This window comes from Chiloscyllium punctatum, chromosome 4 (assembly GCF_047496795.1).
Source record: "Chiloscyllium punctatum isolate Juve2018m chromosome 4, sChiPun1.3, whole genome shotgun sequence".
Classification (NCBI taxonomy): Eukaryota; Metazoa; Chordata; class Chondrichthyes; order Orectolobiformes; family Hemiscylliidae; genus Chiloscyllium; species Chiloscyllium punctatum.
The window spans coordinates 35,189,454-35,212,755 of NC_092742.1; the positions used below are offsets into that span (position 1 = coordinate 35,189,454).

Below are 23,302 nucleotides of genomic sequence, written 5' to 3' on the forward strand. Positions count from 1 at the left end.
CTTCTCATATCCTGAACAACAAAAACGTTGGTGAGAAATGTCAGAGAATCGCGTGAGAAATCAAATTCTTGATGTCATTGATCCTGGATGTCAAAATGTGATTCTCACCAATGAGTGGCTAGGGAATATCAACAGGGATTATCACTCATTATTATTTAATCGCACCTCGTTAATATGCACTGTCCTATTTTACCATTCACCAGATAGAGATTTTCTAACAAGAAGGTCAGAGCAGGCACTGGTAGAGTTCATAAGGTGGAGCCAGTGGATGTGGTTTATTTGGACTTCTAGACGGCTTTCAATAAGGTCATACATAAGAGATCAGCATTTAAAAGCAAAAGGGATGCATTGGAGGGTAGTACATTGACATGGATAGAGAATTGGTTGGCAGGCAGGAAAAAGAAGAGTAAAAGTAAATGGGTCTTTTTCCAAGTGGCAGGCAGTGACTAATGGGGCACCACAAGGATCAGTGCTTGGACCACAGCTATTCACAATAGCTAATAATGATTTAGATGAGGAAACTAAATACAATATCTCCAGGTTTGCAGGTGACACCAAACTGAGGAAGGTGAGCTATGAAGAGGATGCAGAAATGCTTCAGTGTGATTTGTACAGGCTGAGAGAGTGAACAAATACATGGGAAATGAAATATAATATGGAAAAATCTGAGATCATCCACTTTGGTAGCAAAAACAGAAAGGCATGGTGATAGATTAGGAAAGGGGGAGGTTCAGCAAGACCTGGGTGTCCTTGTTCACCAGGGACTGAAAGTAAGCTTGTCAGTGAAGCAAGAGGCAAAGAAGGCAAATGGTATGTTGGCCTTCACACTTAATGTCTACCTGCCTGCTCATGCCTTGCCTTTCCTCACAGAGAAATCCTTCAATGAACTCGACGAGAATGACACTTTGTCAAAATATGGTAGGATTTAGTTCAACCTGTTATGATAGCTACACAATGCATAGAATGGTCTAAAACACAAATTGAAAAGTAGACTTTGATATAATGTCTCCAATGTTTAATCATGTAATGTCCAAAGATCTGTATAGATTATGGTACTGAATTATCCCCTGCCTGATGTGGTGAGTAATGATGAATAAGGTGGGAAAATACAATGAAAATTTAAAAATCACAATCTTGACATGAAGGTGATGTTTTCTGATTTGTCCTTCAAAGCTTAAACAGCAACCTCACATCCTTAACATTGAGTCGTGACTATCTTATTTCATCTCATTCAATCTTAACTCATCACGTTTATACACCACTTCTAATTTGTCTCTTCTCCCCACAGAAGCTCAACATTCCAAATTCCCAACATTGTAAACCAGAGCGGGTGTCTGGCAGCTGCAACTTACTGAACCCAATTTGGTGCACCACAGTCTGGTGGACTTCCTGCGGTGGTCAGTTGGAAAGAGGATCCCCTTCCTCTCCCTTATCCTATCCACAAGATCTCCAGGTCCCTATCTACAAAGCAGAGAGAAGGTGTGAGAGAGAGAGAGAGAGAGAGAGAGCTTTCCTTCCCTCCTGGCTGCTTCCTCAGTGATAACGTTCAAGATGCACAGTGTGAGGGTTAGTTCCTAGCTTGCAGCATCTGAAGGGGTGTGCAGCTAGGCTGTTAATATGGCATCCACTGTTTGAACACATAAAGACCTCGACAGCGGCGAGCACTTCGAATTGTGTAATTCACTGAGAAAGGTACCTGGTTGCATAAGTAACAAGATGAAGAGCGGGAGACTGCATGAGAAAAGTCACTCTGAATGATGGCGAACTAGGTGCCATGAATAACACTCAACAAAACATTGAACTGAAAATGGGAACACTCTGTCCTTAGTGTGAAAGCAACATGAAAATTACCTCATTAAACTGTAATATAAACATTTATTCAAAACTCAAAATAGATATACGATCCAGGAAAGTATAATAAGGCAGCATGCTATTGGTTGTATTGGCAGTGGTGTTTGCCCCATCTTTTACTGTATGCTTAAAATAATTTTCTGCCTATTGAAAATCTACCCTTGGGTAAATTCCTGGAGGGAGATGTGAACCAGGTGCTCAAATAAACGACTCCAGTTTGAATCCCAATCTCAGTCATGGTGGTGAAGATAAGGCAAGGAAAAATGGGTGGAAAATGATTACTTGGCCAAGGGCCACCATTGACACTATCCATTCAGCTGACTATGGCCTGTGCCATCCACCCCCTGACGACTAAGGACCAAGGAGGCAGAAAGTTGGAAAGAAGCCATCACATGCAAGGAACGGCAAATTCCTGATGACAAGCCAGCTGAAAATAAAATCCACACATGAGCAACAGGAGTTAAAAATAAAATCAGCAACAAAGTGCAAACACTGATTTTCAGATCAAATGACCAAACATTCAGAGAACCTGTGAGCAAAGCCGAGACACAGAAAATCTGGTGATCTTGATGTGATTTATTGTCACCAGTGCCACCGATTAAAATAAGTGCCTTTTTGCCTGATCCCTGCTTCAAAGAAGAACTCTAAGGGCTCATAAAATTCCAGAGTACAAATAGGTGCCTCTGAGTTCCAGTTATTACTGCATGCCCCACAAGTATTGAGACATATAATCTGTAAAAAGTCAGCTTCAAAGCTCCATAGAGATTGGTGTTAACCCTGACCTCTGCCCCTGCTCTACTTGGGGTGTCCAGACTTCTAACCAGGTGTTTTGAATAAGTGCATTTTATTTCCAGAGATGCAATCAAAATGTTCACACTTTTGTATTTGGAATAGTAATACTTTCCCTCTCTTTCACAGTCCATAATTTATATTCTCCCATTCTACTTCTGGCATTTTGCCTCCCTATCGAGCATGGTGGCATCAATCTTAAGAAAAAGTACTGCAATAAAACATGCATTAGGGGCAAAGGCTGAGAAGATATGACAAAGTCAAACATGGGAAACAGTTCATATGAACACTGAGATTAACCTTCTTTTCAGCTTCCTTTTAATAACCATCCAGTGCAATTGTCCAGCTATTTTAAGATGGCTAAATAATGTAAGTATCTTGAGTCTCACATCTTCATTCTTCAAAATATTGCTTGCCAAATGTAAAACCTAATCGTCGGAACTTTTTATGCAGTTCACCATTTAATTGGGAGTACACAGGAATCCACACTCAGCATAGTTACTGGATGCCATCGGTAACCTCAATTAGTCCATGCTGATTCTAAGCAAGTGTTACTCATTGCAATTTAAACCAATCCTCCTGAGTACTGTGGTATGAGTTCAACTGAGCATCACCCAAAAGCCAACGTAAGTCAGGTTGTGAATAAAGGACAGCTCACAAGTACAACTATGTCACACTCAATTGTGGATAGTAGATACTCTCTACAATGACACACATTAAATAAACCACAAACTGGTGCAATGAAATGTCAGACAAAAGGGCTTTGTGGAGCAGCCTGTTAAAGGAGAATTGTTACAGGCACATAAAACATTTTAAGAAATGTCTGTAGAAAGAAAAATAATTTCCGCATCATCTAAATTGCCGACTTTCGGTACAAACAGCTTTTCAAACATTAAAATTTACCTGCACAATATTATGGTATTCCTAGTTTTGATTATGCATACACTCTTTACCCTGTAGGGGGTGCACTGGGTCCAAGCACAACTATGGGTGCCAGTTTAGTGCATAAAAGGGATTACTATACAGGAAAAATTTAAGCACTCCTGTTTTCAAGCACAAGGAGTTGCAAATTCGGCACATACATCAGTCCTCCCCTTACCTCCCCCTCCCCAACCCCAACATGGTCCATGCTGCCTCCTTGTTTAATTTGATTTATTGTAGTCATATGTACCAAAATACAATGAAAAGATTTGTTTTGCGAGCAGTACAGACAGATGATAGCAAACAAGGACATACAGATTATAGGGTGCTTAGAGACAGTGAGGCATGCAAGGTGTTAGCTGCACAGGAGGTGCGCAAAACAGGATTAACATTATTTGAAGTTAGAGAGGTCCATTCAATGGTCTAATAATGGCAGAGAAGAAGGTGTTCTTGAATCTGTTGGTGCGTGTTCAAGTTTCTGTTTCTTCTGCTGAATGGAAGGGATTGTAGGAGAGCAAAGCAAGGATGGGAGGGGTCTTTGTAGATGTTGGCAGCCTTTCTGCAGCAACATGAGGTGTAAGTGGAGTCCATGGTTGGGAGGTTGGCTTTTGTGATAGTCTGGGCTGTGAAACTTTTTGTAGTTTCTTACAGTCCTGGGCAGAGCAGTTGCTGTACCAGGCTGTTATGCTCCCGGATAAAATGCTTTCTTATGGTGCATCTGTAAAAGCTGGTGAAGGTCCTTATGGATATGCCAAATGTTTGAGCCAGCTAAAGAAAAAGGGGTGTGGTTGTGCCTTCTTGACTATTGCATCTATGTTGGGGGTCAAAGACTTTTATCATCACTCCTAGGAACTTGACACATTTCAATGACTTCTGCTGGCATCATAGCATGCACACTCAACAGTGGTGGATTGGCGGCACTAGCAGCATGCATGACAGCTCCCAAGAGTTTCAACTGCGCCTCTACTTCTTCAAGGGAAAGTGCACAGATAATGCAGAGCCACTGTTGAATCTGTGGAGGAAATTACCATACGGAGAAACCACAGCAAATGGACCACGAGGGAGGAGGGAGAGGGAGGAGCGAGAGGGTTTCCAGGTTTTCTGATCCATTGTTGGAAATTTTACTAAAGGAGGTGAAAAGCAGGAGGAAGCTATATTTCCACAAAACTCAAAAAACAAACTCTGGGAAGGGAATGACAATAGATGGCCAGAGAGATCAGTTGCAGACTGTGAATGTGAGGACCTGGTAACAGTGCCAGAAGAAGCTTGAAGATCTCACCGTTACGGCCAGAGTTAGGGAATACATCTTCTATTGATTTCTCCTTTCTGCTGCACAACTAACCTCTCATTGATCATTCGCCATCAACAAGCTGAACTCACACCTAACATTCATACAGCAGTACAATAATCTGTGACATTCAGATACTCCCCCTCATCCTCCCACACTTACCAATGTAGTCAGCCTCATACTTACCTCTCATGGCTTCCACACACAGCTATTTAGCTACAGCAGGAACAGTCCCCAAATACAATAGAACCTAAGTGCTGACATTGCTTCCTCCTTCTTGCAGGCTGAGCTAGAATCTCCAGGAGCATAGGAGAACCAGTAGCAAGAGGCACATCAGGACCTGACAGAGGCTACTTCAGGTATCCCTGAAAACAGTTAGAGTAATGATATGTGCCTGCCTTATACTCTTCCTCAAATGCCACCTCACACTGGCATTAAGTATAAGACACAAAGGGTGTGACCATGGACCTCTTGGTTTCTAGCAGCTGTTTCTCTCACTCCAACCCTCCCTTTCTGAGTGTTCTGTTTTCAAATACCCCTGGATTACCAGCTGGTGAGCCATGTCTGCCTCATGAGGAAAGGGATGAGCTACCTACCACTCACCTCTGAGGAGGAAGCACAATTCCTTGACCTGACTCACTGACAGCCACCTTCTCAGACTCTTGCACTGTGTGTACCTTACAGGGTGGTAGATGGCTACAATCTGCACATGGTTAGCCACCGTGTGTGACAGGGCTGCTTTTGGGGGTTGGGCTGTCAGGGAAATGGGGGTCAGGAAGACATTCAGTCTGCCTGCTTCCTGGACAGAGAGGTCACAGGCAAGTTGTGCTGCAAGGGACAAATATGAGGATTTCAACAATGTGTCTTTACAGGGGAAGGCAGACAAATCTGCACATCCATGTGCTTTCTGCGTTAACAGGCCTGTCAGGTAGCCTATTGTCACTGTCAACAAGCATGAAGGAGTCAGCTCCTATGTGGCTAAGAGTTGATTCTTTCCGGCTTGGTTGTTAACAAAGGCAAAGTTGCTTTAGACCTCCCAGATCCTAGGGCTGCTTTCTCATTACAGAGAGACGACTGGAAGTATTTTAACCTGAAGGTTACCACACTTCAGGGAAGGGGCAAGGTTGAGAGGTGGGGCCTTCTTGGTAACCTCAGCTGGTTTGGGAATTGAACGCATGTTGTCAACCTCAGTCTGCAAATGAGCCAATATCAGCACTGTGACTACAATGAGAGACCAAAAAGGCTGATTTTTCAGGCATTACCTGAAGTGATGAATACACTGCAACATCTCCAGGCTGGAAATCTATTGTTTCAAAACATCAGGGTCTGAATTTTTGCTATGGCCAAGAGGATTCCATGTTAAGCCAAAATGGTGGTGGAAGTCCATATATAGAAGTCCAAGCCATGAATATGACACCAGCTATTTTCATTTTTGGGGGGAACCAGGGACAGGTTGTACTTGACATCTTCCAGTTCACAAAATGTTAAAATATGGTTGACTTCAGTAAATTCCAAATTTCGCCAGTGGAATGTAGGAGCTTTGAAATGTTTATGCGAAGGTCTAAAGCTAATGGGAGTATTTGGAGATGGTGGACTACACGCTTGTATAGGAACAGGGCTGGCTTAGGGAAAGCAAGGTGCCCTTTAGGGTTGCTTAAAGTAGACATGAATATGTGTAAAATGCAAGGAAACCCATAGAAACTGTTGAGCGATCAGGAGAACTCTCATGTTTAGGGAACTACAAGCTATCAAACCATTGAAATCTCTTGACCTTTAAATGTTTGAGGAAACTGTCGTATAAAAAAAGTTGCTATTTCAATCTCTATCTGTTGACATAGGCCTGAGGACTATGACTAAAGAATTTGTGTTGTTTGACTCAGTTTACAATGTCTGTCAGTTCACAGTTGGATTGACAACGCCAGTTGCTCATAAAGTCTCTGAAGTGGGACTATAAATACAAGACAGTATTTTTCTAAGGAGGAATTAGGTAGTTAAGAAAGTCAGATATTTGGAATAGGGTTTTTACCACTGCGAGCTCTTATTTTAAAATGTAATCATGGTGGATGTGATGAGAACTAACATGGAGGGTGCAGGAGCAAACAATCATGGGTGGAGTTCATGGGTTATCATCAGTTAGCACAAAGCTAGCATGGGTTTACAAAATGCCCTGTGATGTGGGTAGATGAGCATAGTTCATCATTGAGGCAACTGGGGAGGGCGGGGGTGGCAAGTGATTGATTAAGAGGTAAACATTTGCATGAAGGATATGAAGCCCATGGCAATGTCTGAAAAGTGTCTCTGTGTGTGTGTCTCAAAGGGGTGAGGGCTGTAGGATTGTTGTTTTTCTACTTATTTCCTTTTTAACAGGTGCAATGAAATCCTACATGGTGGACATGAGCCTTTTAAACAAACTTGCTTCCATGCCCAATTGGCCCTCTGGCTGTATCCAGACTCTTTCTGCCCCAATGTACACGGTGGCTTAGTGGTTAGCACTGCCATCACTGAGCACCTAGGATTGGGTTCAATTCCAGCCTTGGGTGACTGTGTGGAATTTGCACAATCTGCATGTGTCTGTTGGGTTTCTGCTGGGTGCTCCAGTTTCCTCCCACAGTCCAAAGATGTGCAGAGTAGGCGGATTGGCCGTGTTAAATTACCCATAGTGTGCTGGCTAGGCAGATTATGCTTACAATTGAATTTTTTGTACTATGAAACTGAGATTTTTTTATGTTACTGTGGGCTCTGTGAATTAGAAAATATTGAGAAATGCAGTATTACTGGAATGGCGGGGGGGAGGCTGTGGGTGCGATGCTCTTTGCAGGGGCTGACTTGATGGACTGAATGGCCTACTTCTATACTGTAGGGGTTCTATGATCAAATTACTTACAGTGTGGAAACAAGCCCTTCGGCCCAACAAGTCCATACCAACCCTCCGGAGAGCAACCTACCTAGACCCATTCCCCTACATTTACCCCTTCACCTAACACTACAGGCAATTTAGCATGTCCAATTCACCTAACCTGCACATCTTTGGACTGTGGGAGGAAACCGGAGCACCCGGATGAAACCCACGCAGACACAGGGAGAATGTGCAAACTCCACAGAGACAGTTGCCTGAGGTGGGAATTGAACCTGGGTCTCTGGCGCTGTGAGGCAGCAGTACTAATCACTGTGCCACCATGCCGCCCTGGAATGAAAATCCAGTTTTCCAGAACTCGTTCTCTCAGGTCGGTTTTGCAGAGTTGGACATTTTCCTAACTCTGCTTCTGACTCAGGAATGAAAATTTAGGCCCAATTGTCCAGAATTGTTTTTAGCAGCCACTCCTGTTCCTCAATTTCATTGGCATCATTTTAGTGCAGTACTTAAGAGCAGAAATATTAAAGAAACAATATTGTAATAAATAAACAATTTTTATTATTGCTCTATGATGTTTTATCACCGTTTTATGTTTTACATAAAAGATTTTTCCTGTTCACACACTTGTGGTTAGCCATTCTAATGGCATTCTATGATCAAGAAATATCTTGGTCCCAATTATCCCAAAAATAAGAGTTTATCGTGTAATGTATTTTTAGAGATGTCTCATTAAGCCAATACATGAAATTAAATTAGTTTTTATATCCCTGTACACTTGGCTAAGGGCCTCATGTTTTCTCTTGGAAGGACTCCAAACTTGATCGTTTACATTTCTTTAATGCAAGATCTGAAGGCAACATTGCAGGTAAATACTTGTCTCTTATATCTGCAAAGCAAAATAAAACTCAAAGCCTTATCAAATGTTCAAAGAAACTTATGGCAAAGAACTTCCTGTTATTAGGCTGCACCAACTTCATATTTTCTCATTCACAGAGCCCACAGTAACATTTAAAAATCTCAGTTCATAGTACAAAAACATCAGTTGTGAATAATGTCAGCATAATAAATGCTGCTGCAAAAATAGTCAACCACAAGCACCTGATGTAGGTATACTCGGCTATTAAATTTGTTATCATAAAATCACCATAGAATCATAGACTCCCGACGGTGAGGAAGCAGGCCATTCAGCCCATCAAGTTCACACTGACTCTCTGAAGAACATTCCATCCATACTCACACTCCCCTCCCTATTCAATCCTGTAACCCTGCATTTCCATATCTAACCTACTTAGCCTGCACTTATGCAGTGGCTGAATTTTCACCACAGATTCTCCTGTTCTGCCTCTACGGTTTCTGTGGTGATTTAACAGCAAGCCTACACACAAGTACATAGAGACCCTCAATAACCAAGCGAAGGGAAATTCATGCCTTAGTATCAGTAAAGGTTGGTGGCGTAATTAAGTGGTCAATATTTCTTTTCCCTTAAAGCATTTTAAAACCTTCATTTTTATTTTTCTTTAATTGTATCTTTCATTTAAAGAAAAAAAATATTATTTCAAATCTTAATCCACTCCTTCACCCATCAAGTTTCAGGTTAAATGTGATTTGATTTGAAGATCACGGTGAAAAAATATTGTAAATCTGTAATGGATTCCTCCTACTTTATTCACCTATTGATCTTTTATTTTCCAATTAGACTTGTAAAATACTACAACATAAGAGGCATGAGAGGGAAACTCAACATTTTGATTTTCAAAACATTCATTATGGTAAATATTGTTGAAAATTATCAGTAAGTTTAATTCATCAAGATCCAGAAAGTATGATCTTACCTCATTATTTTAAGGTTTAACATATACAGGGGGTACACGCAAGAAAAAACTGATCACAGTCTGCTCACCCATATTATCTTTAGATATTGATAGTTCCAACCAAATTTGGACAGTAGAGGGCGAGAACATTACATTGTTTGTATCAATGTCAAAAGAATTCTTGATGCATGTCTAGATAATAACAAAACTAATTCAGCATGTAGCATGAAGGAATATACTTACCTTCTCAAAGTACTTTTGATATTTGCCCATTAGGTGCAAATGGATTTTATGTTCTTATTAATATTAATGCTTCTCAACCGTGTTTGCACTAGGACAGTGCATTGTCATTTGGAAGATAATAACCAGCTCTGACAAGACCTCAGTGAGTAACAATAAGGTTCGGAAATGCAGAGATAGATCATTTTCAAATTCATTTGCAGACCTCCCACAAATTTAGGGCAAAGTAATGCACCAAACCCAGGACTGTAAATCTGAATTAAAGCTGCAGCGACCTCTGTGTCTTAAATCATTCTGAAGCTATGAAGATAGTTGTTGTAAAATACTTCAGTTATAAAGGGATTCTTCTTCACACAATTTTGAATATGTTTAGTGCTTGTAATTGAGGCAAGCATGAGATATATTGTGTATTCATGAAAACGACCTTCTCCATTTACCCCCCAAATCTTGAATTTGTGACTGGCAAGAACCCTGGGGCAAAGAAGTAAGGTCAATGACATGAGTGCACACACCACATGTTCCAAAAATTAACCTTGCCTGCAAAATTGTGAACATTTTCACAAAGGATGGTGGTAGAGATAAAAAAAATTGTCATATGTAGGAACTTGTTTAAAATCCAGGCGTGTATACCAAAAAAAGATGTGGTTAATGGAGAAAACAAGAGTCTGTTGTACACTGCTAAAATAAATTGTAAAAGGTTAATAATTGAAGACAGACAGGAATTAGATGAATAGAAAGTATTATCTGGTGAAAACAAAATTTGCTTAAAAGCTAAAAGTGATGCAAAAAAATGTTCAACTGATTTGTTTTTGTACTAAAACACTTGAACTCCTAAAAAAAATCTAACTTTAACTGGAGGAAAAGAAGCTTTGTCTAGTTTGCCTTGTCAAAGTGCAGCTCCTATTAGCTGAATGATTTGCCAATAGTGGCTATGGAAAGTTAATGGCTTCGCCAGGGTCAGAGCATGTTTCTCCTTTGGGAGATAGGGAGGAAGGAGCCAATTCACATCCTAAACATGGAATATATCAAAATATATTACTTTACAAGCCTTTCTGCTGCAAATACAGGCACAACATTCTATTCCCTGCACCTACTTATAATACCGTCATAGATTACCAACTGCCACAACTTGAGAATGAAGGTGCAGAAATGAAGCCAAGGAGTGATCATTTTAAATCATTCTCACCCAATAGTGCAGATACAGGAAAAGTACAATTCCTGTCTACTACCATATTCAGACTTGAAAACAATACTTCCTGACAGTATTGTGGCCTCTGCAACAAATTGCTTAGTGTAGAACATACAACAGCATTTGATAATGGAAATAATATCTTTGATTACAGTAAATCTTTGTCCTGTGGTTATTTTATTGTTGTATGTTCCTGCATTTTAGAAAAATCGTTCAACTATGTCCTACTGGTCTGTATCCTATAACTGTTTCTATTAATCCCACTACTGAGCAAAAACAAACAACGGAAGACAATGAAGAAGACAGCAAGAACTAAGATGGACTAGATGTAACCAATTTTTGCAATTAACTTTTCAAAAGAATCAACACCAGAATGTTGGTCTAATCAAACAAAATGTATTGGTGAGGTGGAATTAAATGTGTCCACTCCACATAACAGCTTTGGAAGTGATGGAGCATTGAATCAGGTGGGAGGGTGCAGGGTCGGGACCCCATCATGTTCTTATTTTTGCCATTTACATCTGCCAATTGATGCAATTAATACTTATTTATCGGTCTCATTCTGGCATCAATGGTTTTCAGTCTTTGATGGGAGCGGAACAACCATAAGGGAAGTCTAAAAACATCCCATAAAAAGCTCCTCATTCAACGGAACTCAGTGCCTGATCAATGGACGCAGAATCTCAAGTGGGGCTTTTGAAAGCTAACCCCTATTGTTATCCCATTCCCTTTTCCATCTCCTGTGAGCACTACTGGACAACCTCCACCTGACCCTCACTCAATATTTGGCCTGGTGTTGCTTGTTGATTCTGGGCCTCTGGTGGCTACAATGCCAGCAGTTGCCACTTCTCCCAGTGGCACTGCCTTCAATGGAGAGTTGCCAACCTTTGATTGGCCTACAAATCTCTGGAGCCCTTCAATCTCAGGAAAAGTCTAATGGTTGCCATTTGAGTTCCTGATGGGCGTTAAACACAGCAAGCCCTTTCCCAACTTAGCTGACAGTGGACTCTCACCGGCTTTCAGTTGGTGAGCAACACCTTCTTGCTGGGATTAAATTCTGCTGATGAAATCAGAAAATTCTACAAGTGGGTGACAGATAAGTCTGCATCTGAAAGAGAATGTTTTGCACGTAACTCATCATTCGATCTCGATGATATGCTGAAGTGTCAAACTTCAAACCTGAAACAAGCATTTCTCTGAGATGCTGATTGATTTGCCATGCATTTCCAGCATTTTTCTGTTTTATTTTAGACTTCCATCGTTCACAGTTTTTCACTTCTGGAATAGGGACTGTCTCTTCACCTCGCAATGGCTTTACCCTCAATCTAGTCCTCAGCTTCTCTGTAATTCTCCACCATTCCAGTTTCCTATTCTCATCAATACGGTCAGTTCAATCACTCAATTCTGTGTTATACTCACCAACAGTCAGTTGTCAGGCCTCTCATATTACCAACATAATGAACAAACATTGGCAATCTATAACAACAACAGTTCCCAACATTACCTCAGTATTACTTTACAGAATAATAAAAACCTCTCCTTTCAGATTTATTAAATATTACCACATAAATGCTAAACTATGTTTCATTCTTACATTTTACAGCCCTTTTTTTATACAATCCACAAGTTAATTGACACAGTTACAGACCCATTCAGATGAATTGTTGAGGGAAATTTAATTCAGGGTTTTTGGTCAAAACACACTGAATTTTACAGGAGATTGATTTATTACATGTATCATATTCAGTGAAATCATGCAAGAACATGGGTTTACTAAAGGCTATTTTAAAATTATCATAGAAGCTTTTTAGTCTTCTGTTACTCCTATTAGGAATAAATGTGGAAGGTTTGAGAGGGAGAGATTAAATTTCTCAAAGTGCCCACATCTTAACTATTATGGGAAACATGCAGTGAATTAGAAGATGTTCCAGCAATAGCTTAATTTGTCTTTTCTAAATTCCTATGTTGCAACAACAACTACACTTAAAAAGTACTTATTTAGCTTTGGGATCTCCTAAGGTTGTGAAAGGTGCTATATGAATGCAATCTTTTCTTTGTCTCTCTAATTTCTCATATTTTAGGAGAGATTTTAAAAAATTGAAGTTTCAAAACCTGACAAAATTTTAAACTAATTGTGAATTGGTCATGGTCGAGATTTATGGGTCACAGACCAGCAACAGCATTGTTGCTGAACAGGATTTAATACCAATTGACCAGTGTCTATGGTGAAAGTTGTGGGAACATGATCCTAATGTGAACTTCATTAAGCACATTCCATGAGAACTTTTCAGCACTCAGTCTGCAACAACGTCCTGTGCTAATGAAGCTCTGTGCGATGCTCAAAGAACCTCTTCAGTTTGGAGTCTAACTGTTGACAAATGGTCACTTACGGATATCCTAAAATGCAATTATAATTTTTTTCAACGTTTACATTGATCTTACCGTTTGTAGGCTGTTACTTTTTTTGGTTGGCATTAATAATTATCTACCAGCATTTCTCTTAGTATATTTAGCTTTCGCGAGACCATTTGAACTTAGTTTCAATGTTCCATTTAAAACGCCTTATGGCAGAACTCACTGGTTGATTGCTTCAGAAATTCCATCATTTAACAGGGAATCATTGGAAAGGCAGGCAGCAGCTTTAATTGCAAGGAGAGAACAAATGCCTTTTATGACCTTTAACCTTCAAATATGTTATGACTTATTGGAATTTGGAGTCATTACAGTCAGGATGAGAACACTGAAGTTGGAACCAGGGAACTTTAAAGATTGAGGATTTGCTCATGTTGGAGGTCCTGGTGACGTAACATCTAAGAAAATTGCTGTCAGATTTTGAGGAATCCTTCATTGATTCTTGGTAGACAAGTTGGTTGGGGTCGAGAAACTAAAACTTAAGAGCCCATATTCATTGAAAGAGTTCAACTGAACAAAGCTCAGAGGTTGCCATGAGCTTATAAAACACTCATCCCCCTGCCCCCTGTCCCAGTGGAATTTTCATTAGGACTAGAATAAAAGACAGTCATGGAAAAAACATCCACAAGCATAAATAGCCAAATGTTATTTCTAGTTCATGACAACTTCCTTCAAAATAATTACAAAAAGGGAAACAACAAATTATTTGGAAACATTAGTAACCTGATGTGCATCTATATTTAATACATGATATAGTATGTAGGGGAAACAAAATAATCTTCAATGCCTTTCTGTAATATTTGAGAAAAAAAATCTTCTATGTGATTCCTGTTCTGGATGGCAGCATCGTAGGAAATATCACAACATCCGTCATTTATAAATTAAATGTTTTTTTTGGTTGCAGACACTGATCTCAGAATTCCTGGCCTGGGCTGAGGAATAGCTGGTTGCAGTTCCCTCTCCTGAGTGTTAGCCTGCACCTCTACTATAAAACACACACATAGGCATTATTTGTGGGCATTGGTTGGCATCCTCAGTAATGAGACCAATTTTCCAAAAACTCAAGGCACAATATTAACTCCTGGCCAGCAACATAGTTGACTTAGTGTGTTGATTCTCCTGCACCCAGGCAGGATGACTAAGACAATTTTAAAGGCTGGGCCACATTAACCTCAGTCGTTTAAGGTAAGTGTTCTAGAGAAATAAACTTGTTCAGGAAAATCTGAGGCTTCCTGTTCCCCTTTTCCAAATGGATTACAGAAAGAGCCACTTGCCCTGCGGAATCTGCAGCTTCCACCTCTATGTCACTGCAAGGTTTTCTATCCCCGTGGAACCAGGTTAACTTCAAACATCGAGATCCTAATTGCATTGTAGGAACCCAATGTAAATACATTAATAAGTGTTCTGCTTTGCACCATTAAAGTGGTAGCAGAGATGTGACATGATGAGGTTGTAATGTGGATTTCCTGATGGGCAACACAAGGTTTAGAGGTGGGGAGGTGTTAATATCGAGGCATAACTCATTCCCTCAGTATGAGCTACTGGGAGGAAATGAGACATAGGAACAAAAATAGACCATTTGACCTATCAAACCTACGCCATCATTCAATGAGATCATGACTGATCTGTAGCTCTCAATTCCACTTTACTACCTTTTCTTTATAACTTTGATTCCCTTACTGATTAAAAATCTGTCCATATCAATACTTAATAACCTAGCTCCGCAGCTTTCTGTATTAAACAACCCCACAGATACACTGTCTTCTGGTGGAAGAATTTCCCCTTTATCTTTAGCCTAAATGGGGGTCTTATACTCTGAGATGATGCAATCTGGTCCTAGACTCTCCTGTAAACCACTTACCTCTGAACTAGACAGTTGGACTACATAAATACTCATGGACAGAAAGGAAATGTTATGTAAGCTACTGAAGAAGTAGGGCTCTTTAACAACATTGATATAGAGATCGCAATGTTTGAGAAGGGAAAAGTCTCTAAGATCATGAATTGAAGGGAAATAAAAATTGACATGCAGACTCTCTTCATCAACATCACTGCCAATTGCTTTAATTAAAAGTACATGTAGAAGGAGAAGGTGTTGTTGAATGAGAAGAAACCTATACTGAAGATATTCAGTACTGTTAAGGATGATGAGGAAAACAGTTATTCTGTTGATAAAAGAGCTGGAGGCGGAAGACCAATATTTGAATGCTTTTGGAATGGAAGATTAATTCCCGGTACCACAGGGAAGGATTTGAGTCTTATGCACCCCCAAGAGGACAGGTGCCACTGGAATGTTTCAACAGGATGCCAGGAGTGTTTTTTACCAATGATAACTATCAGTCGGCACCAAAACGTTGATATTTATGGATTTAGAATGAAAGTTGAAGGATAAGAACACACTTTTCACATGTGTTGTGAACAGTCCCATTCCTGCAGCATCCCAGCTCCACACCAAATCCCCCTACCCACTCACTCCACTCCACAAACCCCTCAGTGCCCTCTAACCCCTCCCTCACAGGGAATGCCCACTGCAGGCTTCTCTATCTGGCTGCATTCCTCAGTCAGGGGGGTCTACCTGTTGCCACCCACCGGGTAAAGAACTTTCCATCTCCCCAAACAGACTTCAGGAGGATCTCTAGGAAAGCTTTGCTAAAGCATGGCATCACTTTTCACCCAGTGTTTGACATTTTCAGAGCTGCGTAGGGGTGGTGAGCAGAGACTGAGTGACGTTCCTGGATTTCCATGAGGAATAAAGTACCGTCTGGGTTCCTTTTACTTGTGACACCTGAAAATGGGAGGCAAAAGTGAGGACTGCAGATGCTGGAAACCAGATTTTAGATTAGAGTGGTGCTGGAAAAGCACAGCAGGTCAGGCAGCATCCAAGGAGCAGGAAAATCAACGTTTCGAGCAAAAGCCCTTCATCAGGAATTCCACCCTTGGATGACTATTTGTATGAAGCCTGTTCCTGATGAAGGGCTTTTGCCCAAAACATTGATTTTCCTGCTCCTCGGATGCTGCCTGACCTGCTCTGCTTTTCCAGCACCACTCTAATCTAAACCTGAATATGGGAGCCCAGGCAGTCCCAGAGGGCATCAAAACCACCTGCCCATGAAATGTGGCATTTTGCTGAGAAGAACATAATCACATGGGAAACCTAACCCATCCTCCAACAGAAGTCCATCTTGCTTTTAAACTGCCTCCAAAAAAGAAAATTCCACCCACTTATTCTGACCCCGAATCAGTATATCAGAGGGGTGAGGCTATGTGACCCTGCATAGCTATTCTCTGGCCAATTTAAATACTGCACTATAACCAGCCATAAGACCGTGGGAACTTTGGTCTTTGGAAAATTATCATTGCAAACTTTCCTCCACTCCTTGTAAAATTAAACCTACATAATATACACCAGTGAGGTGCCTTGTTTTTATATTCTTGGGTGTTGGGAAGACAAGGGTTAAAATGCATAATGCCCTGTCTCTCCTGTTTACTTCAGCTCTATGAAAACACTGTGGTCATACGCATCTTTAGCTGCCAGGGAATTCTTGTTTGACCTTTGCAGGAGGAGCACAGCTGTGCCAGTCAACTAAAGAAATGACAGATGAAAGCAAGATTCGCTGAGTGACTAATGAGGGGATCATTCGCTGGCCGTATGCTGACATCACAGAAACGAACATATCACACCTCCAGTCACCAAGTTCATCTCATCAGCTTTATACAGTCAGTGCTTCCAAACAGCCTCTTTGGCTTAATCTTCGAAAACCTCCACAGCACATTTGTGTAAACATCAAAGCAGAATTTTCATTTCAAAAGAAAACCTTCAGATCTAAGAGAGTTCAAGCAAATTTATGAAAAGTCTGCTTCGAAGTTAAATGGAATTTAATACCTTCAGTGGAACTTTCCTGCAGGATTTACAATTAACCATCTTCCTCTTTTTTTTATCATGCAAGGAAATAGTCTAACTTGCTTTCAAATGAAGCTGTGATGCCCAAATTTTAAGGGGTTCACTTTACAACTTCAAATAATTCTCTCACTGTAAAAGCAGGCAGTCTGTAAACAGCAGGTTTGAGGTGGCATATTTCATTGAACCTTTACAATATTGAACAAGCAGGACCTCCATCCAAACACAACAGTTTAAAGCAGCCTTGGAGGACCTATTTGAAAGTCATATACTAAGCCTCAGACCACACCACACAGATTTCTCCAATGTATTCAGATCAACTTTCAGTAGATGAAATGTTAGCCACCAAAGCACTGTGTTAGTTAATTGGAAAGTGCTCCCATTTATTTAGCAGAGTTAGAATTTAATTGATGACTGTCCTTGGCCTGGACTATGCAAACATTTTAAGTGTGCCATGTGGGTTCAATGCTGAGGCTATAGTTTACAGCTTAACTCTAATACTGTACTTCGCTTCCTAATTTCCAGCACCCTTTTGGAGCGATGGGGTCAATGTTGATTTCTGGCACTATGTTTCCGTCTATCCAATCTTAATGCTTTATTATGCTTCATTTTTTAAAAAGTGTTCAAGTTTGGTGTAAAATAGACACAGGATTCCCTTGGTAAAGGAATTAAGAATGCATTTAATGTCATGAACATGGCCCTACCTATCATAGTGGGTAATTTCTTAAATTTTTAAAAATTTTAACCAATCTGATAACGAGTTCCTCATGAAACTATTCTATTTGCTTCTTAGTTTGGTATTTTTAAGATGACGTTTTTAACACGCATACATTCCAAAATTTTACCTTGGGTAATGTTTTATTAAGTTGTAATTTTAACCAAAACCATGGAATTGTTTTTTTGAAGTGCACAATGCAATGTTCATTTCTGCTCATAAGTGTCAATTTTATGAAAACATTTTTTGTTTTGATTTTGATGACAAGTGCTCTGGTGCATTGTAGCCTCAAATTCCAAAGTCCATGTGATTGTCTGAAAACCTCTAGAGTCTGATAATTAAAGGCACTCCTGGAATAATTCATGAGATTGAAAATGTGTCTAAGTTCCAAGTAAATTTAGAAAGAGGCCTAGGGAAGAGGAATGCAGCCACAACACGAGTGAGAAGCACACGCTCTGAGCAGGTACAGAGGGAGTATTTTTATAGAGTCCATGGGAGACTAACGTTCCACTTTGGGCAAGGCCTGCAGAATTATGAGACAATTCGAATTCGAATTAGATTTTGTTGTCATGAGTAAACAGGTATGGGAATATATTTTGTTTTTCTTTTACTTCACCTTCTTCCTGTCAGTGGTAACAGAGACGGTGACATTGTGGAGCATAGAGGCCAGAGAAGGACTCTTGATGAGGCAGTGACCTGACTTGGTAGTGGAGCCAGGGACTCCTGGTTGTGGTGAGCCTGGAGCAGGGACCCCAGGTACCGACGAGGAGGTGGCTGAAGCGGTGGCGTTTTGGTGAGCCTGAAGCAGGGCCTCAGATATAGATGAAACGACAGTGGCAGCGGAGCTAGGAACTCCTGGTTGCAGTATGGTGTGACAGTGATGACAGCTGTAGGCCCAGTGCCAGGGTCAGTGAGGGGGCAGTGGCAGGACTGGGGCTACCAGGGCAGGGTGAGTGTGCGTCCAGCACGTGACTGGCATTGGCAGCCCGTTGGCGAGGTGAGCCCAGTGTCGAAGAGGTGGTGCCTGAGGAGTGGTAACTCTGACATTGATGGCTCCAGTGCAGGGGGCTGTGAGAGTGTTGTTGATCAGCTGACTCAGGGGCTCAGAACTAATGGTGGAAGCAATGGAGCAAAGATGGAATTTCTTTCAGCTTTTATTTTACAATTTTCATTCTTGATGTATTCAAATGGCGCTGGATTACAGCGACAATTCACATGAGTATAGTCCATGGTTGATTTGTGCCAGGCCTACCTGCCATCAGTAGTGGCTATCATCAGAGAGCCATTGCTCAGGAATCCACACCTCCACAATCATGGGTTTGAGTGGCTGGTGAGGGGGAGGGCCATGGCAGAGGGGGTTCCCAGAGTTGGGGGGTGGGGGTGTGCTGGTGGGTTGTGTAGGCCTGAATGTTGCCACAGGAAATGGTAAGCAGGGCATCAATGCCACCCTCACCTTAAAAAGGCAGTCTTTGGACCTGACGTTGTGCACCAGTTGGAGGATGTGTGATAGAATCCCATCTGCGCGGACCCCTGCTTGATGGAATTACACATTGGCACCAAAGTCCTGAACTTTCTTCAGGAACCAGCACCCCACAACCTGAGCCAGCTCCTGAATATGTGTTGTGTGTGTGTGTCTTTCAGGGAAGCAAAACAGTGGTTCCTGTACATTCTGTTGCTGCACATCATCCATCTCAACTCTTACATCTGCTACCTGGACACACCTTAGTGTGCTTAATTGCAGTGGAGATCCCCAGTGGAGGGATCTGTATGCAAACATCCTCCACCTTTCCATCAGAGACTTGGGATGGAGGGTGTTGCATGCAGTAGTGCTGAATACCTACAGATTGCTGTGATTCATGGACTCCCAGGCCAATTGCTTGTTTTGCGATGCTGTTGATTCCACGGATTATGTGTGTATTGGTTGCAAACATTTGCATTCCCTTTTTAGTCATTTGAGAAACCTTCTCTTGTGTTTATCGATTCACTTCAGCCCCGTGCTCCTGATCATTGAGCACCCAGTGTGGAGGGATATGGACAGATCGGAGGACCTCCTCAAGGGTCTGCTCCTGGGCCTAGCCAGGCTGGCTATAAACAGATCCAGCCAGGGGCCTGTGAAGAGAGACATTCCTGCTAACTGACTGCCCTTTTCCACAGTTATGTTCAAGCCCAGGTATCCTTGGAGAGGGAGTACACGGGGTCCACCAATGCTCTTGTCACCTTTTGGGAGAGGTGAGCACTGCTGGGGATAGAGTGCTTTATTTACCTCTCCAACTCCATTTTGATTTAGTCCCCTCCTTCCCTCCTTTCCCCATCATCCACGTTTTAGATGAGAGCATTCCTCTTAATAGGTTTTACTTGTTAATATTTCATTACCCACGAGTGGTTTCCTGGTGGTGGAAAAAAATGTATCTCAAAGTTTTTCCAGAATGGAACGGAAATGGAATACGAGTACAATGAAAAGCGTACAAAGGCACCAATTTCCGACTTCAAAATCAGAAGTTTTAAAAATTAGTTAATTAGCAGGCCTCAGTTTCAGAGGAGCAGGACTCAGGCCTGGAGGTCCTACCCAGCAAAACCTGCCAGATGTTATATTGCTCAGCAATACCATTAGGGAGACATTGGCTCCTGCAGGAATCACATCTATTAAAAAAAACCTGTGATCCCAGACAGACCCGGAATAATTTGTCAGGATGTCATAAGGTGGAGTGTTGTAGGGTGGTAGCCCATAGCAGCCCAGACATTCTCTTCCAGATTCTAGTTGTCTTCGTTGGACACTAAGTGTCTTTGAATAAAACACGCCCCCACTCTAGGAACAAACTCACACAGGATTGCTTGTCCTTCTGTCTGCGTGACTGCCTTGTTACTGGTTTAACACAGGCAGCAGCAGGACTAAGCCATTAAATGGGCATTGATTGCTCACTGAAGGGCTTTGGTTGGCAGGTTATGGGGGGGAGGGAGTGGTGGTAGGGAGAGTGGGTAGGAAGGCTATTTGTGGGCCTTCCCATTACAGATGGAATCAGGATGCAAGTGGGAAGATGGTGGGATCCCCACACCCAGCACCCTCCTGCCTGTTTAAATCGATACCCTGCCTCTAAACTAACAATGGGGGAGGGCATAAATATCACCCTCACAAAATGGGAAATATTGACTTTTACGCAAAAATTAATAAACACTTGAATGTGGAAATAGAAAAGTGAATTGAAAAAGACAATTAAATCAGCCAGTACATCAACATTCTACAACATAATTAAGAAGCAACAATATTGGTTTGGACATCATGGCTCTCCTGATGCTGACTTCTGATTCCCTTTAGGGGCTGTGGATTGACCAAGCACATGTACCATCCATTGAATCAGGAGTAGGCCATTCAGCCTCTTAAGGTAAAAACAAGGACTGCAGATGCTGGAAACCAGAGTCTAGGTTAGAGTGGTGCTGGAAAAGCACAGCAGGTAAGGTAGCATCCGAGGAGCAGGAAAATCAAAAATAGGGAACGCTTCACGAATTTGCGTGTCATGCTTGTGCAGGGGCCATGCTAATCTTCTCTGTATCGTTCCAATTTTCGTATATGTGCTGCCGAAGCGAGCTGCCTGCTCTATCTTTTAATAAGATCATCACTGATCTGATTGTCACCTCAAATTCACATTCCCTGATTACCCCTGATAATTTTCACCCCCTTGCTTTTAAGAAGAATCTGCCTTTCAAAATATTCCAGGATTTTTTTTCCAGGGAGAGAGTTCCAAAACCCACAATCCTCTCAGTGGAATAAAAAAAATGCCGAATTTCAGTTTTAAATGGGTGAGACCTGATGTTTAAACAATGACCCCTAGTTCTAGATTTTCTCAAAGTAGAAACATTTCTCCATATCTACCCTGTCAAGGTCCTTCAGAGTTTTATACGTTTCAATCAAATCTGTTATTCTTTTAATCTCCAGTGGATATAAGCTGAGCGTGTGCAACCTTTTGCCATAACCATCTAACCCACTGAATGCATTATAAGCAATATCAGCCGAGCAAAAATACCACATTAAATGATGGGAATTACATTAATGAAGGATAAACCACACATGAACATGTACCCATGGAAATCCACTTTTATTTAGTCTACCCTCGACTGACTTACTTGAAAGGAATGCTGTATACGCAAGAAGATCAATAAAACTGTTTAATTTAAGAACAATCTTAATTGAGTATTGCAGTTGATGAAATGCAGATATCAGTTTCTGCAAATGCAAGAGGAAATTTCTAATTCAAGTGGGAGGTTTTAAGATTGCAAAATGTTACAGCTGTACTTACATTATCTCATGGGTCAAAATGGAAATCAATGTGAATCGTAGTGAACAAACCCAGGCTGATGGGGAGCAGGACTTAGTGTGGAATAAGATACAGATATCAACACTTTTGGATTGGTTGAAGTTTACAGAAGCTGGAGAATGAGAGGCTGTTCAGGCAAATATTGGATTGGACATTTTAGAGTGGACAGTGGTAGCAATAAAAGCTTGAGCAGTGAATGATTTGTGGTGAAAATAAGTGTTTGTGACAGAAAAGAAATGGGGTCAGCAGCTCAATTTGGGATTGAATATGATTTCGATGTTATGAACAGTCTGGTTGAGTCAGAAATACGACTAAAAAGGGGATAAGTGGCAAGATTAAGGCAGCATTTGTGGGGGGTGAAAGCAATAACTTCACTTTTTCAGTGAGGTCCACCTTGTGTAGAAATATCAGGGTGAACTCTGTTAAGTATGCTTGTACCACCAAAGCAAGTGTAAAGTGAGTTAATCCTACCATGCAGCAGGGAGGAGGGAGCCTTTGGGGAGAATAGAGTCTTACTGTTCACTAAAATCAGTCAGCCTTAATGTTGGAGTACAGTAGACAGTAGCAACTCTTTCTAACATAGGCACACACTGCCTCGGGAAAAGTGAGTAAACTGACAAAGATAGAGTCAATCTCTCAGGGAAGACATGGGAAATCTATCAAATAAATGGGATCCTCAAATTATCGTCTCCAAGGAGCAGTCACCCAGACTTTCAAAGTTCTTCCAGTTGGAGCAAGCTTTTTGCAATAGGGCGAGGTTAGGCTCTCTTTAAATGTATTCATAATGGAATGACTGGAAACTTATGTTTAATATGTGCAAGTACATTAGAAATAAATGAATGTGTCACATCCATTTTAATCGGTGTTCATTATCAGGCAACATCTCCAAAGTGAATCTGCCTCAGAAGTTACTCCATCTCAAAAAAAAAGATTCCTCATTCATTTTCTCTATCTAGAGAATCAACTTGTTTTCTTACAAGAAGCCAGCTGTTAAAAGATTTTGTTCTTTTCAGAAGAAATTTTT

General features: G+C 41.2%; 1 non-coding gene across 1 annotated transcript; it reads right to left on the minus strand.

The window, feature by feature from the left end:
- Positions 1 to 21,447: 21,447 nt before the first annotated feature.
- LOC140476648 (U6 spliceosomal RNA) lies at positions 21,448 to 21,552 on the minus strand. Its single transcript, XR_011960575.1, has one exon. It is a non-coding gene; the product is annotated as a U6 spliceosomal RNA (small nuclear RNA).
- Positions 21,553 to 23,302: the final 1,750 nt, after the last annotated feature.